This window comes from Lissotriton helveticus, chromosome 6 (assembly GCF_964261635.1).
Source record: "Lissotriton helveticus chromosome 6, aLisHel1.1, whole genome shotgun sequence".
In the NCBI taxonomy this organism is placed as follows: Eukaryota; Metazoa; Chordata; class Amphibia; order Caudata; family Salamandridae; genus Lissotriton; species Lissotriton helveticus.
Genome location: NC_136067.1, coordinates 368092943 through 368112490, shown reverse-complemented (window position 1 = coordinate 368112490; position 19548 = coordinate 368092943).

The window sequence follows — 19548 nt, the reverse complement described above, 5'->3', positions numbered from 1 at the left end:
ACATATTACATCATTCATGACATGGTCAGTGACATCACTGATGACATCACTGATGACATCTCAAATGACATCACTGATGACATCACTGATGACAACATCCAGTGACTATGTTTCTGTAAAGTTAAAATATGTCTTACATATTGAAGAATGAGTGGATGTATAAGTGTCTGGACGAAGGATTTAGTAGGTGCATGACTGAATGTATGAGTGAGTGATTAAATGTGTCTCACTGAGTGCATGGGTTAGTGACTAAACTGTCTTAATTTGTGCATCATTATGTCTGTTGTTCTGTAAACTGCTGCATGTGTTGATCAGTAGCTATATGAGTAACTATATGGGTTATTGATTGATTGCCCAAGTATTTGCATGGGAGACTGAGTGTGTGTGTGTCTGGCTGGGAGGTGTGTGACTCTGTACAGATCAATGTGTACTTGTATCAATGATTGTATAAGAGAGTAAGTATGTGTTAGTATATGGTTGAAAACGTAAGGTGCTCTATGTTTAACTGTATAGAGTAGAAAATGGAAGTGTGATTGTTTCTTTACAGGACTGACTAGGTGTGTGAGTAACTCCATGGATGAGTGGCAGAGTGTGAGTGTCTGTATAGGTGTATGAGTGCATATGATAGTGTTCTAAACATGAGTGATTCTATGTATGAATGATTGTATGGGTGAATGAGTGAATGTGTGTGTAGACGTAGGAATCAGTGAGTACGTATGTAGTAACTAGTATTGGTGTGTCAATGGTTTCAAAAATTATACTCTGTTTTTAACACTGGGTGAAACAGAGGTTATATTAAAATGTGAGGAGATGCATTGTATTGTCACATGAATGATATCATCAGTGATGTGGTCATTGATGTCAAATGAGATGTCATCAGTGATGTCATCAGTGATGTCATTTGAGATGTCATCAGTGATGTCATCAGTGATGTCACTGACCATGTCATGAATGATGTAATATGTGACATCATCAGCAGTGGATTGCGGGTGCGCAATATATAGTTAGTGCAACTAACTATATATGGAATTTCAATGGTTTTGTGTGAGTAAAATAAGGTTTTTTAAATGCTAATTCCTAACTATATATGGTCTATAACCTATGGTTTTTTCAGTGAATTTTCAAGGTTTTGTAAATGCTAATTCCTAACTATATATGGTCTATAACCTATGGTTTTTTCAGTGAATTTCAATGGTTTTTTAATAGCAAATATCATAAGCTGTCGAATGTCAAGTACGTGGTAAGTGAAAACATTTTCGTGTTTATGCACACTGATCTGCTTTGAATGGTGCCCCCCCCCTCATTTCTATTACGAGTACTCTCTCTTTGCAGATAGTGAAAGGTAGTTAACGCAGGCCTTTGCCCCCGTTGTAATCCGTCGTGCCTGCTTCTCTCTCCATTTGATTGATTGTTATCCAAGTATTTACTGTTTTAGAATTAGTTCTCTTTGGTTCATTCTCTATTTACAAACAAACACAGAGTCGCAATACTCTGTTTAGTCTTTGCAGATAACGAAAAATCGTGTAAAAAAAAAGAAAAGGAATCGAGTAAAATCAGTAGGCCACTAATGGGATCTCTTTTTGACCTCGCTAAAATAGAAACAAATACCAACCTTGGGACACGTTTCAACGGCATGGCAAGAATAAGAGCTCTTTTGTCTCAGAGAGAGGTGGCCTTGAGTTCGGCCCGTGAAACTTTCGTACTTCACATAGCGAACACCCGTACAGAGGTGCACACCCTTTTCAATTAAGATTTGCCTTTCAATTTCAGCAACATGTTTCCGACTATCTTTAACGCATCCTCCACAAAGTCCCTGGCGCACTTTTTTAAAGTTGTTACCAGTGGTCTCGTGACTTCATTTGAGAAAATCTTTGGAGTCATCCCTGCTTCCTTTCATTCCATTTTCTCCACTCTGGTTCGTGGATTGGCATTTTTACTTGCATTACCAGCGGACGCTCTTGTGCTTTTTTACATTTTTAAATATGGATGTCCCTCCTATGCAACCTCACACCCTGCAGCTGCTGACACTGTTCCGCAATCGCATGCTAGAATATTATGGCACAATGCCGTTGGCGATATTAAGCACGGCATATGGATTATCTTTTCGATTCTCCTACTTCACCTGTGTCCAGCCTGTATTTCACTGCCTGACCTGTGATTTCGATTGGGCCATTGATTTGTGTCTCTGCGGACCGGTTTCTCCTGACGTCGACTTTAATCAGCTGATGACTCCTATCATTACTCACGAGTTGGTTTGTCCTGGCGAAAGGATTATGGCTGTGGCATTGATGCATGGACTACTTGGTCCCTGGAATTTACTGGCGGCAGCACAGTCTTTCTTGGAACAGAGCTTTCTTGAAAACCCACCGAGCTGTCCTCTGATGGTGATAGAGGATCCGGTGCTGGGAGAGCACGTATGTTCTTTTCCGCTTTTAAATTGGATGGCTGAACTGTTTTCGGATGAAGACGGTGACTTCCTATTGGAGGCTGTTGCAGCTTATTTTGCATACACAGTTATGTCATAGACCTTTTTCATGTTTGATATGCTGAGTACTAGCATTTCATTGACAATTCATTGACTTATTTGTCAAGTTTTTATTATTTACCTTGCCTATTGGCTTAAGACTCGATAAAGTACTTGGCTGTTTTATTTTTCTTTAGCATTAAATTTTCCTAGTTTTTAATGCTTTACCTTGCGGACCGTCCACATATAAACTTGCAATCTGCTCTCATGAGATGGCACTTCTATTATCTTATTCAGTTCGTTTCCGGATCATGGGGAGGTGTCATCTAGGTCCTGGATATCTTTACACCGTGTTAAGTTAGCATGGGCTCATTACCGGTTTAAACGCCATTTTTCCTTTTTTGCAACTTCTGCACAAGACACTTAGTTGTTGCTTTAGCTTTCCACCTAGTAGTTCATCGTGGTTTACATGAGAATAATATGTTATTGGTCTACTATCTGCTTTACTTGTTAAACTATATCTGTACAGCGAGTGCTAAAGTTTCAAGAACAACACGATACAGAATTGTTATGAGGTCTGATCTCCACGACTTCATACTCATAACATAAGTGCAACTTCTGCCAATTCTGGGTATGAGGAAGGTTTTATATTGCTTTGCCGAACACACATACACAACAGTTGATGCGGTTCACATGAAGAGAGAGCTGGTGTATGCTGATGTGATTCCTTCAAATCTAAGACACTAAAGTATGGGCACGCCCTAAACCAACACAAAGAGACCTTCTTAGCAAATAATATAATATGTGTATTAGGGAGGGTGAGATATAAGCAGCCGCGGGCCGTGGAGGGAGTTACGATGGGGCAGGGAGGCGGGGAGGGGGAGAAGCAGGGTGGAGCCCTCTCTACCTTGCCCCTCCCCCTCCCCGCCTCCCTGCCCCACCGTAACTCCCTCCACGGCCCGCGGCTGCTTATAAGTGTTGCTAACTCTTATTCATTTACAGCATGTTAACATACTGTCACCATTCGCTTTTTATGTACTAGTAACTATGCTGGTAATTTTGCTACTGATAATATGTGTACTTTTATTATCTAAGGTACTACGCCTGAGAAGACGGCATTAGTAAATAAACAATTCAAATACACATCTGTTCTTCTTAACTCCATGTTCTGGTTTCTAAGAAATCTATAACGACCGACTGTTCATGAGTTCCACGTATCCTGAGGTACTATAAGTTCATATTCTGGATTGTCTAAACATTGAGAGTTTGTTATATCCAATGTGACACTGTACCTAGCTTGCTAAGGAGTTTTTGATTACTAACGTGAGTTTTGGGACACCCTAATTCGCCGAGGTTCCAATCCTCTGTCCACAGTTCTGTGTGAGAACAGAAACCCTGCGACAGGGGCACCCCCGACCCTTGCTGGAGCTTCATCACACTTGCGATACAACTCCAGCAATGCATTCGCCGAGGTTCCAATCCTCTGCCCACAGTTCTGTGTGAGAACAGAAACCCTGCGACAGGGGCACCCCCGACCCTTGCTGGAGCTTCATCACACTTGCGATACAACTCCAGCAATGCGCCACCTTTACGGCACAGATACATCACGCATCTGTGCTGTTTTTGCCCCATGATGCGCCGCATTGTAAATGCAGCACACCATAGGTGACGGAACAGCGGCACAGAATGACTAACACATCCCTGGTGATGCGCCAGTCATCATAAATGTATCCCTATGCTTCTTATCTTGTTAGAGATGAACCGCCATATGTATCATCAAAGTTTTTTGCATTTCCTAAATAGCGAACTTTAAGGAATACATAGCGATTCTTTACCATTCCTAGTTTGCGATGAGCTATTTGCTAATTAGCCGAATGTAGCCCAATGAAGCCCAATGTAGCCCAATGTAGCCCAAAGATGGCCGCCAGACACACAAAAAACCAAATGTAGCCCAAATATCAGCCAGATGTAGCCCAACTATAGCCCAGTGACAGAATGACCAATCAGCTTCGCAAACCTCCGTTACGCGAAGCGGAGCGCTGTTACAGATATATATCTTTTTTTGAACGTTAATTTCTCAAAATCCACTGGAGCACATATATTGAGACCTAGCAAAGGCACATCGGGCTACCAGTCCCTAATATTTTGCCAAGTTTCGTGCAAATCCATTCAGCCGTTCGATTATTATTATAATTTTTTTTTTTTGCCCCGCGGGGCCCTTTTAAAACCTCCACATCAAACCTAGGGGGTCAGCGAGGATCTACTATGCCCCCTTATAGTTATTTCCCCCTTTGTTTTGACCTCCTCTTGTCTCTCGATCCTACCGAGAGACAAGATGGCGGCCGCTACGGACTGTTTGGAATGTTGACAGACGCCGGAGAACCAATCAGCTTCGCTTCACAAAGCTCCGTTGCGCGAAAAGTCCGCGTCCTGGGCCGCTGCCCAGTCCGCTGTTACAGATATATATCTTTTTTTAAACGTTAATTTCTCAAAATCCACTGCAGCACATATATTGAGACCTACAAAAGGCACATCGGGCTACCAGTCCCTACAATTTTGCCAAGTTTCGTGCAAATCCATTCAGCCGTTCGGGCTAAAAGTGAGGCCAACCGCCCTATGGAAATTAACATGGGAAAAACGCGTTTTGGGACCCCCCTTTTTTCTCGGCCCCCCCTTGACGAACCCCCCCAAAATTTTCAGGGGCTGCTCAGAAACAAAATGTGCCATTTTCCTGAAAATTTCAGCCAATTCCGTCCACAAACGCCAAAGTTATTAGACATAGAATTTTCAAAAAACCCATAGAGAAAAAATCCTAACTATATATACCTACTGGCGACCGCCAGTAGGTAATATATATATATATATATATATATATATGTATATATATATATATATAAATATATATATATATCTATATATATATTACTCCAACTGGTTACGGTGCAACGAAACCTCCAAAGCACTTTCTCCAGTGCACAAACACGAAATAACGCTCCAAGTCCAGTCTTCAAATAATCGTTGTTTTATTTAATCATAAAGTGCAGGGGTGCATGGCAGAGAACGTCGAACAGACGCGTTTCGGGCGTGGCCGCCCTTGCTCACTGTTAGCGGTAAGGTGGACAAAACAGCGTTTAAATAATGCACAGTGAATTTTGAATATATATATGTATGTATATATATATATATATATATATATATATATATATATATATATATATATATATATGCACCAGCAATTCCACACCACTTCCGTTTTGTACGGCGAAGCAGGAACTCAGACCGACCACAGCATATTCAGGCGAGGTAAAGTTTTATTTTCGTTCTTTCACAGCCAGCAAGACGCGTTTCGGGCTTCAAGAGCCCTTGATCACATATATATATATATATATATATATATATATATATATATATATATATATATATATATATATATATGTATGCACTGAAAAAAACATAGGTTTTAGGGGTGTTATAGTTAGCTAGACATTTCACTCGTACAAAACCATTGAAATTCCTCCGCTATAGTTAGTTGTACTCACTATAACTCACGCACCCTCAATCCGATGATGTCACATATTACATAATTCATGACATGGTCAGGGGCATCACTGATGACATCACTGATGATATCTCAAATGACATCACTGGTTTGCATGAGTAAAATGTCTAGCTAACTATAACACCCCTAAAACCTATGGTTTTTTTCAGTGAATTTCGAAGGTTTTTTAAATGCTAATTCTTAACTATAACATGTTTGAAACATATGTTTTTCTCAGTGAATTTCAAAGGTTTTTTAAATGCTAATTCCTAACTATAACATATCTGAAACCTATGGTTTTTCAGTGAATTTCAAAGGTTTTTTCAATGAAAATTTTTAAATGTATTAATTGTTATATTTATTTTTTTGATACTGATTTATTTGATCATTTTTCAATCTATTTATTTTTTAGATATATTGTTTTTTAAAAATAACATTACATATTTTTTACATTAATTGAAAAAATATATATTATTTAAAATATTGAAATTCAATATTTTTTTATTTTTTTTAATATATGTATAATATTTTCTTAATTGTTTTTCAAAATGTTTTGGGGAGTCGCGCACCCAAAGCGCACCTTCCTCAATTACTTCACGGAGCATAGTCGCCATTTTAAGATTACTGTGTAGGATCCGCGTAGGGTGTGCGATGGGGGCGTATTTCCCTGCACAATCTCTATGCGCCCGTACGCAACTTCAAGATCATACGCAACATGTACTTATTACGCTATGCGACGCTCGTGTGTTTCCGCGTGACATCATATACGTGTTCGACACTGTGGGTGCGCGACTCCCGCAAAACTTTTTAATGTCTAAAAAAATATATATGTATTTAACATAAATATTAAGGCAATACATTATCTTTGCTAATTATAAATATAATATTCTTTTAGTTGTAATAAAGTTATATTACTTTTAAATGCAATTTCGAGAAGTCACGCTGAGTGCAAGCTGTGTGCGCGCACCCTACGTGGATCCCATGTGACCAGAAAATAAGAGATTTGATTGGTTCATAACACTTCCTATTCTAACTATTGAAGGACCCCACCCATTTCAATCATTCTTTTTAGACCTTCTTTGGAGAAACAACTCTACTAGGACGAACCAAATTTTTTGCTATTTGGAGACCTGATTTTCATTTTTATTAAACAACAAAGGCTACTGGACAACAAGAATCATCTGATTCTGAACAATCCAACGATGAGGAATTTGTACCGCAGCCTGCACGTCCTGAGAGATACAGTTCCATTGTATGGAAATATTTTACATTTCCTGCAGGACTAAAAAAGTGAACACAACCAAGGTCACTTGTAAAATATGCAAAGTCGTACTCTCACGTGGAGATCCGAATAAAAAGTATTCTTGCGGGACCGCAAGCATCCTTAAACATTTAAAAAGTTTACATCCCGTCAATCTATCATGCGAGGAGTGCCGAAGACTGAGAGAAAATCCACCACCAACAACAGCAGTAGCAAGCACTTCGGGGACATCTTCATCAAGTCAAAATCTGGACATACGTCCACAATTGGCCAATGCAAAAATACACTGCATTAAGTGTAATAGGCTGTTGTGCTATGGAGAGCAGTCTGTGGACTTGGTTTGCAGGGCTTTAGAAAATCATCGGTTCTAGTTTTTTGTTTGTTTTACTCCCAGAAGTTCATTGTTTTCTTGCTCCAGTTCTTTAAAAAAAATACCAAAGAATCGTTCAGAAAAACACAAAAAAACATTTAAGAAAAAAAAAAGTTATTTTCAGAACTAAGGGGCATATTATCAAGGGATTTATCTCCGCTTTTTTGGCTTTAAAAGCCAAGAAAACGGAGATAAAATGATCTCCCTATTACCTAGCTGTCGCTAACACCAGTTAGCGACAGCTAGTAGGAGATAGCGACCATCTTGGGCCCCGCTTTGCATGTCAGAGATATTTATCACTAATGACATGCAAAGTGGGCGTGCCAAGATGTTAGCGACTGGAAACAGTCGCTAACATCGCTATCTCCTATTACCAACTTTTGGAGATATTCGCGCTAAGCGCAAATATCTCCAAAAGCTAACACCTTCCCTGAGCAGTTCTTAGCCATGTTATCCAATGGGCGGTGGATAACATGGCTAAGAGCATTAGCTCGGTAATGCATGAATATCGCTGACTTTACAGCGATTTTCATGCATTTCGGCCGATTTTTATCGCTTAGGAGATAAACCTTGATAATAGCAAGGCTCCTAAGCGATAAAAATCGCCGCAACACGGCGATAAAATTATTGCCGCTAAGCCAACATAGCGATAATTATCGCTAGTTGTTGGTAATATGCCCCTAACTTCTCTGGTTAAAAAAGAGCTATATTTGTATGATAGTGTGTGAAAGTTTGGTTAAATGTATGCGTACTGGATAATGGACTGAAAGAATGCATTTGTGGTGTATGGTGAATGTATAAATGCAGATCTATAAGGAAGTGCTGCAGCATGACACTGTAAGCTCTTTAGCTGCAGTGTGCTGTGGTACTTCCGAAGCACAGGCATGCAACATATGTACGTAAATATGTGGCAAGTCTGTGCTTTCCTCAGCACTGCTGCTTAAACTGCAGCCATGTGGTGACACAGGCACCCTTGCATCATTGTGGAAGGATGTCAGTGTAGTGTGGAGTTGTTTTTTGTGCAAAAAGACACACCTTTCTGCACAAAAACAATCAGTGAAGGCATTGTTCTCCTTCAATGTATGCTGTGCATTTTAGCATGTATTCAAAGAGAAAAAATGAGGAGAAATTAAAATAATTCTCCTTGTTGTGCCTTGCTACACCAATTCGAGGATTTTGCAGCATTCACACACATGTCCAGATTTATCATTTCTGATAAAACTGGAGATGTGTCTTGTTCTATGAGTGTTCTGTGCAAACACGCACAGTAACACCTATAGAACGCCTTCTCAACGCAAAGTGGTATGTATGATCAGGTCGTATTTACATGGAAAATAAAAGGTACACATACTGAATTTTCCTCTGTTTGTAAATATGAAAGAGTGTCTTGCGCTATAACTATGTTACAAAAAGTGACATATTGTTGGTACACAATGATTCTAAATTTGCCCTATAAGTGCTTAGGTATTGGTAGACTGTTACCATAACAACATATTGCTAGTTAATTGTTTGAAAAATTGCATGCGAGTGACAGGAGGTAAGCATAGACTTATGTCTGCAAGGATGCTCAAAGAAGAATGATTGAAATGATTGCGTTTCTTCAATAGGTACAATAAAAAATATTATGAACCAATCAAATCATTTTTTTTCAGGTCACACAATATCCTATGACAGTGAGATTCCAAAACTATGTTGGTATAAACTGGGTGTTTTTAAGATTAAATTATTACTTTGTAGCTTCTTGCAGATTTGTTTGCATAGTATATAAAGAAATTAATTAGTACTAGGATTAAGTTAGACCAATCCTTAACTATACAAGTAATAAGTACCGTAATTTCAGTACTGCAAACAGAAAAGAAGATACATTTATAAGTACTTACATTTTGGCAAACTGAAAGGACACGTTTATAGATTAGTGAAGGGAAGGGATGGGGCCTGATGTGATATGTGCAAACACACTCTGTGACGTGTTTTAAGTTAAGGAGTTTTGTCTCTTTTAATCCTGAAAGTACCTCAGCCCTACTAACCCACCATCTCTCTCTATTAAATATCATATAGGTGCATTGCAAGGAGGTGTTCTGAAGCCGTGTCCTATTTTATACCTCTCTGCAATACACTTTCTGCACATATCTTGTGGGTTAGTTGGCCCCCAGTGACACTCAGTATTCGTGTTAACTTTATCCTGTAACTTAAAACACCCACAGAGCATATTTCCACCCATATCTACTCCATCCATCTCCCCTTTCTTCACCTGTGTGCAAACTCAGGCCATTGTGTAGTTCAATACTTACTATATGTAGCTGAAAGGGTCACTATGGAAATGCAAGGGCAGTAACAGGGTGTTTGCTGGAGTATATGGATACCGACTGGGGAATTGTAGGCCTGAAACACAAGTGAAAAGGTGGTTAGACCACTACATGCATAGTGCATAGGAGTTTAAAGCAGTCCATGTCCTAAGGCCTAGCTCGCTGCATGAGTACATGGATACTGACTGAATGATTAGAGTACTACAAGGACATACACTGGGTGAATTTATAATTGGTTAAGTTTTACTTTAGTGAATGGATTAGTACATGGTACTGAAAGAGTCACTATGGGATTGCAAGAGCAGTTACAGGGTGTTTACTGAACTGCATTGATACTGACTGGGGAATTGTAGGCCTGAATCACAAGTGAAAAGGTGGTTAGACCACTACATGCATTGTGAATTGGAGTTTAAAGCAGTCCATATCCTAAGGACTGGCTCGCTGCATAAGTACATGGATACTGACTGAATGATTAGACTACTACAGGGAGAGACACTGGGTGACATTATGATTGTAGACATTAAATGGATCGGACAGAGAGGGTTAAAGTGGCACCAATTGATGCCATTGGTTAAATCCTTTTTGCATCTCTAACACCCTGACCTCATAATTGTGCACTGTGGTGGCAATGACCTAGGCACTTTTATTGGGATAGGTCTGGAAATGCTTATGAACCTTTACAGAATTTATGTCACTTTTCCCCCAAACTGCCTTTGTCTATTCTAACATATGCCAAAGGAAGAAATGGAACTGGTCCAATCAATTTCATCCACAGATTGAGAAAGCTAGGAAACATGTCAATAAATCTGTTTCTGCTTATCTCCGAGATTATTAGATGGGGTCCATTTACCACAACAATCTGGGTTTCAATATGGATGGCATCTATAGGAGAGATGGTGTACATTTTACAGATGAGGGTAACAGAGTCTTCCTCATCAACTTTAGACTCTGTATAGGTACTTACTTGTAGGTTCCAAAATCTCTCAATAAACACAAGGGCTCTTTTTAGAGCCACCCAAGATCTAAACACATAAGATGCAGTTTTGAAAAAAGAAAAGAAATCATTGGTTGTTTGACAATATTCTACACTGAAAACTAGGGTGCATGTTTCTGTTTTTTAAAAGCGTGATTCTTTTTTTTGTCCTCATTTTCCACCCTGGTCGTTCCGTTAAAGTCTGAAGAGAGTGACACACTGCCTCAGTAGACTGGATAGCAAGGCTATTGATCAGGTAACCTTCGCCAATCAGTGATGTCAAAGCCTCCAAGACCTTCGTACAGAGACCATAGGGGAGCCACATTGCTGTGCATGTGTCTAAGCGATCAGGGCGCAACCTGGTATGTCTGGGTATGCCTGAAAAGGAAGAGGAAGCAAGGGCAGCATAATCATTGGACAGGGAAAAAAAACATCCAAAATCTCACTGTTGATCCCACTTCAAAAGGTATCAAAAGGCTCTTTTATTTTGGTTGCCCGAACTTATTAGGTCTAGCCTAGAAACCTGTAATACTGATGCCCGCCAATCAGGAAAGGAGGGTGGTATAGAGTCCTTCCACTTTTTACAGATTTCTCTCCTGGCCAGGAGGATGCTATAGAAAAGAAGATGTTTGGCAGGACCCATGACACCATCCATCACACCAAATATTGCAAGTACGGGATTTATTGTGATGGGGCAGCCGAGAGAAGTTGACAGTAGACTACTTATGGAGTCCCAAAAGGTAGACAAAGATGGGCAAACAAAAAACATGTGCAAGACCAAGGCAGCTATTGCCCCACACCTCATACAAGATGCTGGTGAGTCTTTTGAGAATTTTGAGAGCCTCTGTGGTGAGTAATAGGCCCTATGCAGGGTGAAGAGGTGATTCATTCGGAGCCATGCTGGTTTGACAATATCAGTAGCTTAAAGGAATTTAGCCAGAGGCTTCCCACATCCTGATCCAAGAAGGAGCTCCCCCAAAGCTTATCGGCCAGTTGAAATTCACCGTCAATCTCCTCTAGGAATGCATGGTACCAAAGAGAGATTTCCTTTTTAGCCGGGATTTTATTAAAAAGTTGGAACTCAAGATGGTTACCTCCCCCTACTGGGAATCTACCCTTAGTGGTAGACTGTCACTGAGCCCAGCTAGCTATCTGTAGGTATTTAAACCTAGAAAGGATTAAACCGACTCGGTCTCTGAGGGATTCCCATGATACAAGAACCCCCTCTACAAACAAATCACCCCAAACCCCCAGACCTGCCTATCTCAAGGGCAAAAGAAGACTGTCCTTAAGCCAACCCGGGCCCCAAGGTGAATCTCACAGAGGTGCCTTACTAGAAAAATACCCTAGCATTACAGAGCTACGCAATTTGGCCCACGTTCTAGCCATGCCCTGTAAAACCTTTAGTTTCATTATTTTTCTTAATTTGGGGTCCCCAAATTTGAACAGAAACCCCTCCTGTGATAGGCTTGACCCACTGAGCATAGCCCTGAACATACAGCCAATCCCGATGTTAGTAGGCATATTTAATAGCATGCGGGAGTGGATAAGTTGGAATGCCCATGCATACAATTGAAGATCCGGAGCTGCTAGTCCTCCCTTTTCTCTTTGGCGCCTACGTTTTTTCCAGGCAATCCTGGGTATTTGGTGAGCCCAAATAAATGAATTAATATCACTCTGCAACTTAGATAAAGAAGACGTTTCAAAATAAAGAGGAACAGTATTAAACAGAAAAGTGATTTTGGGTAAAATGGACATTTTTATAAGATTTACCCTTCCCAAAATGGACAAAGGTAGTGAAGACCATGATCTCATGAGTTTCCGACAGTCTTTCGCTACTGTGGAAAAATTTGTTTCAGCTATTTTATTGACATCCTGGACAATAGTAATACCGAGATACCTCATTTTTAAACTGGGCTGCACCCCTACCACTGACTCCTCGTTGTTCCAGACCATGATCTCTGTTTTAGAGGCATTAATCTCATATCCGGAGATTTCACCAAAATCCTGAGCTAATTTAATCACCGACGGAAGGGCTGTACACAGTTCCGAAGAAAAGATCAAGATGTCATCCGCGTACACGGCCACCTTCTTCTCCCACTCCCTGTACCTAAAAGGCTTGATGTTAAGGTCATCCCTCAGCCGTTGGGCGAAGGGTTCAATATATAGGTCAAACAAGATAGGGGAAAATGGGCAGCCCTGACGTGTTCCCCTTGTGATGTTAAAAGGGTCAGACAATGCTCCATTCACCAAAAGGCAGGCTGAAGGATTCTCACCGTTCGACGAAATTTGTCTCCGATGTTAAACTTACCTAAGACCCCCGACAGGTATGACCAATTCACCCTGTCGAAGGACTTAGTGGCGTCGAGCGTAAGAACAGCCAAAGGAAGAGAATCAGTGGATGCAATATCAATATCATATCAGGTCATAGGTCAGTTAAAAAAGTTGTCGACCCTTAACGAACCCCTCTGGTCTTGGTGCAAAATGTCTCCTGCAACCGACCCCAATCTATTGGCCATAATAGAGGCAAAGATTTTATAATCAACGTTGAGAATGGAAATCGGTCTATAAGACCCACAGTTTGATGCCGGTTTACCTCATTTTCTTCTCTGTAACGTTCTTTTATTCCGATTTTTTCATAGAGAGATTTTTGGTGTAAATATGGCGTTTTTGGACGGGACTCGGGGGCTTTTGTTGGAAATTGGACATATGAAAGGGGGAGGCAACTTTACCTATGAATAGCTTGCAGATTCTCTCCTGGAATATTAATGGTCTTCGCACCAGACCCAGAAGGGACAAGATCCTGCAATATCTTTGTGATTCTGGTGAGCAGGTCATTGTTCTCGAGGAGACGCATTTGACAGCACCAGAGATGCTTTCCTTCGCTAAAGAAAACAGATGGATTGATTTATGTATTTCTACAACTCAGACTATGAACATTAGGGGAGTCACAATACTTTTTAAGAAATCAGTAAAAGCTCGTCTTATAACTATGTCAGGATTCCCCGGCCGCTGGTAGATCACTGCCTGCGGGTTTATAGACTCTGCGGGATCAGAAACTACAGTTCCCATGATGCCGAGCGCGGCGCGGCGGTATGACGCCGTGCGACAGGAAACAGGATAATACGGCACTAACAGATGACGCGTTGCCGATTATTCTTTGTTCTTGGCTTGTCGGAGTTGTTCCGTGAACCTGGTTGCTGGCAAACTTGGTTACCGTCATCGATTCTTTTCTTGGATTACTTGGTGGGGCTTTGGAAGCGCCCAAGGTGGTTGCAGGGTGCTTGCCTCCTGGTAACGTTCGGGTGGGACCCTGTACACACCCGCTATGCTCATTCGTTGTGCCTCTAACAACGCTGGATTACTTGGTGGGGCTTAGGAAGCGCCCGCAACTGACAGAACCCACGTTTCAGGTTTTCTCAGTGGGGGTTTGTTCTCTGTCTATTCGAAACACCAAGGGGTTTGTACCTTTAACATTCGAGAGTGTCATCTCCCGGAGTTGCAGTTGCAGAGAAGTATCTGCAACAAACAGTGATTTTCTTTGGTACTGTTCTGGGCTGCTTTTCTGTACTTTGTTATCAGAGAAACCATTCCACAGACTTCTGTGCGTAGGTGTGTATGAATCAAGAAGGGTGTGTGTTATCATTAGTACGCCCTATTTGGGACTCCTGAGTTCCACTATTGAGAGTCACACCTCGGAGGGGATGTCATGAACCTTTGGTGATGTAACCAGTGCTTTCCACTTTACTTTCGTTTATTCCTTTGGAGAAGAGTGATATAGTCGTCATTCTGAGTTGATTCAAGGCTTCCTTGTCCTCCTCATTTCTGATTAGGGTAGGTATGCTCCATCATCCCTTCCTTACTACACTGGCTTATTAAAGGGGTAGAGGGAAGCCCGATAAATATGTTCTCTTTTCTCTGTTGCTATAGGCATACCTAGGGAATGAGAAGAAGCCTGTTCTATTTCACTCTTACTACAGCATTCCTGTTTGCATTACAGGTGAGGTGTTGCCTATCATGTTCATAGTATAGCGTGTTGGTACCTCAGGTGGCATACCACTTATTTCGTGCTTTGTATGTATTACAGGTCTCCAGTTTCATCCGCCCAGCTGTTCCCCTCCGGACCAATTTTCCCCCGCTTGATCTCCTTAACAGTCTGAGGATTGATTGCCAGACTTGGGATGATCTAGAGGAGGGCCCCTTTTGAGCATCAAAACAATCCTGAGGATAAACAACAGAAATCCTGACAGAATAATCGGCCCAAGAGTTCTTATCCTCCTGATTGTATTGAGTTCGGGATGGCCTCACTAGACGATGTGCTGGAGGCCTTAGGCCAAGTACAGGCAGAACTTGCTGCTTCTCGTCAAGAAACGGCTGCTCTGCAAGTTCGGGTTGACGCATTACAGCGAAACCCTTTTGACGTGGGTACCCCTCCGCCTGCTTCAGTAGTAGTGGAAATGCCTTCTCCAGTCCCGTTGGCCCCCCCTGAACGTTTCCTAGGGGATAGAAAAAAGGTGCAGGTCTTTATGACCCAGGTCATGTTACATTTCACATGTAAACCCAAATGTTTTCTGACTAATCAAGCAAGGGTCTCCTTTTTGATATCTTATCTGGGTGGAGAGGCAGCGCAGTGGGCTGTCCCTATAGTCAGGAGTAATGACCCCATCCTGTATGATTGGGATCTATTTCGAGCAGAATTTGAAAAGACGTTTGATAGGAGAGCTGAAACATTTTCAGCTGATAAAGAATTGCTCTTACTCAAACAGGGATCGTCTGATTTAGTTACATACCTGAATCACTTTCGGAGATTAATATCCGAAACCGATTGGCCTGAAGCAAAGCAAACGGTCTTGTTCTACCAGGGACTCACAGAGAATCTGAAAGACGTCATTGCGCAGGTTGACCCCCAACCTACCACTTGTGCTGCCCTTATAAATTTGGCCCTAAGATTGGATCACAGGTTACGAGAAAGAAAGGGAGAACAAGGAAGAAGAGATAGACCGTTAGTCCTGGGAGATAGATCTGCTAGTGGCGAAAAATCAGAGGGAAAGACGGAACCGATGGAAATAGGAGCCGTAAGGGCGTCTCTGACTCCTAATGAAAGAGAACATCGTCGCAAAAATGGGCTTTGTCTTTACTGTGGGAAAAAAGGACATTTTTTGCGCGAATGCCCTGTCAAACCTAAAGGAGGTCGTTATCGTCCCGGACAAATGGCTGTGTCTTCAGCAGAAAAGGAGTCGGAACACTCCAAAGCTTGAGTGTAGGGGAAGGGAGCGACTCAAGCAAACTATTCATCCCTTCAGTGACAGAGGAACTCTGCACGGGAACTCATCTGTTCTTCCTGGACATGGAATTGTGGATAGACCAAACCCCAAAGAACATTAGAGCTATGGTAGACTCAGGTGCTACAGGCTGTTTCATGGATATAGAGGAAGCTCGTAGATTGGGGGTGACTCCTGTTACAAAACAAGTCCCGGAAGTGGTGTTCGCTGTGGATGGACATGTGCTGGAATCCGGTCCGATCACTCAACATACTCCTGAGTATGAGTTATGGTATGGGGGTTACCATAAAGAACTACTGTCATTCAACCTTATTTATGCACCTCAGTATGGAGTGATCCTGGGACTTCCCTGGTTGAAGAAACATGAACCGTCCATTCGGTGGACAGAACAGTCTTTGGAGTTTCTCTCCGAGTACTGTCAAGAGCAATGCATCGGGGGAGACTTCCGACCTTCCGCGGTCCTGGCTATCACTCATTGTGTCTCTACTGCAGCAGAAAAAGAAGTGTCACTACCCAGTTGTTACCAGGAGTATGGGGAAGTCTTCAGTAAGAGTAAGGCCGAGGTGCTCCCACCACATCGGGAATACGATTGCCGGATTGAGCTGGTACCAGGGTCTGTGATCCCATGTGGGAGAATATATGCTCTCTCTCAACCTGAAACGGAGCATCTCCGAGAATACTTGGACAACCTCCTTACGTTGGGATTCATTCGACCTTCTAGGTCTCCCGCGGCCTCCCCACTTTTCTTTATTCCCAAAGCTAATGGGGAGTTACGCTGCTGCATCGACTACAGGGCATTAAATGCCATAACCATAAAGAATCAGTACCCGCTCCCCCTGATACCCGTGCTTTTGGAGTAAGTACGAGTAGCCAACATATATACAAAATTGGACCTCAGAGGAGCATATCACTTAGTACGCATGCGAAAAGGCGACGAGTGGAAAACAGCATTTAAGACGCGGTACGGGCTCTTCGAATATCTTGTGATGCCCTTTGGGCTTTGTAACGCTCCAGCCTCCTTCCAGTTCTTCCTGAACGAGGTTTTAAGGGACTTTCTCGACATCTTTGTAGTCGTCTACATAGATGATATCCTTATCTATTCCAATAATGACCAGGAACACCGAGGACATGTGTGTCAAGTTCTCCAAGCTTTACAACAGCATCATCTGTATTGCAAACTGACAAAATGTGAGTTCCATGTGACCACCGTGGAGTTCCTAGGGGTCATGCTCACTCCTTCAGGACAGGTGATGGCAGAACGGAAGGTACGAGCAATCGTGGAGTGGCCTAGACCTAGCAGCATCAAAGACATTCAAAGCCTCCTCGGATTCGCTAACTTCTACAGGAGATTCATCTCACACTTCTCTGAAATGGTGACTCCGCTCACTAGGCTAACCAGGAAAAATGTCCTGTTTGTGTGGGGGATTGCAGAACAAAATGCCTTTGACCAACTGAAAGCCGCATTCACATCAGCACCCGTACTAACTCATGCCGATCCAAAGCTCCCTTTTGTGATGGAAGCCGATGCCTCTGAACTTGCAATTGGGGCAGTCCTCTCGCAAAGAAATGTGAATACAGGCCATCTGCACCCCATTGCCTTCATGTCCCGCAAATTGAACACTGCAGAGCGCAATTACACCATTGCGGATAAAGAACTGCTAGCAATAAAGGATGCATTTGTCGAATGGAGGCATTGGTTGATGGGTGCTTCTCAGCAAATTACGGTGTACACTGACCATCGGAACTTGCAGTTTATGCGGGCAGCCAGACACCTAACCCCCAGACAACTCCGCTGGATGTTGTTCTTTGCTGAATATAACTTTTTGGTCACTTTTCGTCCAGGATGCGAAAACAGGAAGGCGGATGCACTGACCCGCCAAGAGAACAACCACGTGGTGCGATTTACACCAGAAAAAAGCATTATTGAACCCCAGAAGGTGGTGGGAGTGACACACACCGAGGATTTTCTTCACAAGATCAAAAGGGGTATACAAACTTTTGCTTGGAAATCCTGGATCCGATTACATCCGGAGTGGAGACTCCGACAAGGGTTGCCAAGGAAAGGCCCACAGTTGCTCCTTCCTACGCTCGCATTACGAAAACAGGCTTTCCAGTGGTGTCACAATCTTCCCTGTGCCGGACATACGGGAGGAATGAAAACCCTAGAGAAAATGCTTCGAACTTTCTGGTGGCCAACCATCCGCCCTGATGTGCTTGCGTGGGTAAAAAAGTGTACCATTTGTTCTCAGGCCAAGAGTGATCATCGACCTGCACAGGGACTTCTGCAAACCATGCCAACTCCTGTGAGTCCGTGGGAGAGCTTCTCCGTAGACTTTGTAGTGGGTCTCCCCAAAGATCAAGGCATGACCGCAATTATCGTGGTTGTAGACTACCTAACTAAGATGGGCCACTTCATCGCGTGTAAAGAGGTTCCTACTGCTTGCCGGTTAGCCCATTCATTGCTCATACATGTGGTCAGGTTACATGGGCTCCCCAGGGTCATAGTGTCAGACAGGGGGGCACAGTTCACTGCACGGTTTTGGAAGGCATGGTGTGCTAAGTTAGGCGTTGCCTCTTCGTTGTCCACCAGCTTCCATCCCCAAACGGATGGCCAGACCGAAAGGTTAAACCAAACCCTCAAGCAATATTTACGTTGTTTTGTAGACACCACTACCGAGGCATGGGTTGACTGGTTATGGACAGCTGAGGTAGCTTACAACGATGCTTTACATACCTCCACGTTGTACACCCCGTTTTTTTGCACCTATGGGTTTCACCCACGGTTTGCCCCTTTGAGTGTCCCTTCCACTGAGGTTAAGATCCCTAAGTTGCGTTCCAGATTGGTACAGCTACGGAAGACCATGATACAAGCACGAAATAACCTGGAGAAAGCAAAACAGAAATACAAGGCTCAGGCTGATAAACATCGCCGGTCATGTCCGGAATACAGCAAGGGGGAGTGGGTGTGGTTGTCTACTCGAAACATCCGTTTCCGCAAGTACAGTGTATTCAACCCCAGGTTCATTGGCCCTTACCAAGTGATCAGACACGTCAACCCTGTAGCTGTAAAACTGCGCCTTCCAGCGCACTTCCGGATACATCCAGTGTTTCAAGTTTCCCTGCTCAAACCGGCCTCGTGGTCGTACCCCTGTCGTACCCCTGTCCCTGTGAGAGTGTGTCATGATGTGGAGTATGAGGTGCGGTGCATTTTGGACTCACGGAGAGTGCGTGGTAGGCTCCAGTACTTGGTGTCATGGAAGGGGTATGGGGCTGAGGAGGACTCCTGGGAGCCTGTGGCAGCTGTGCATGCCCCCAGACTGGTGCAGAAGTTCCATCTCTTGCATCCTGGCAGAC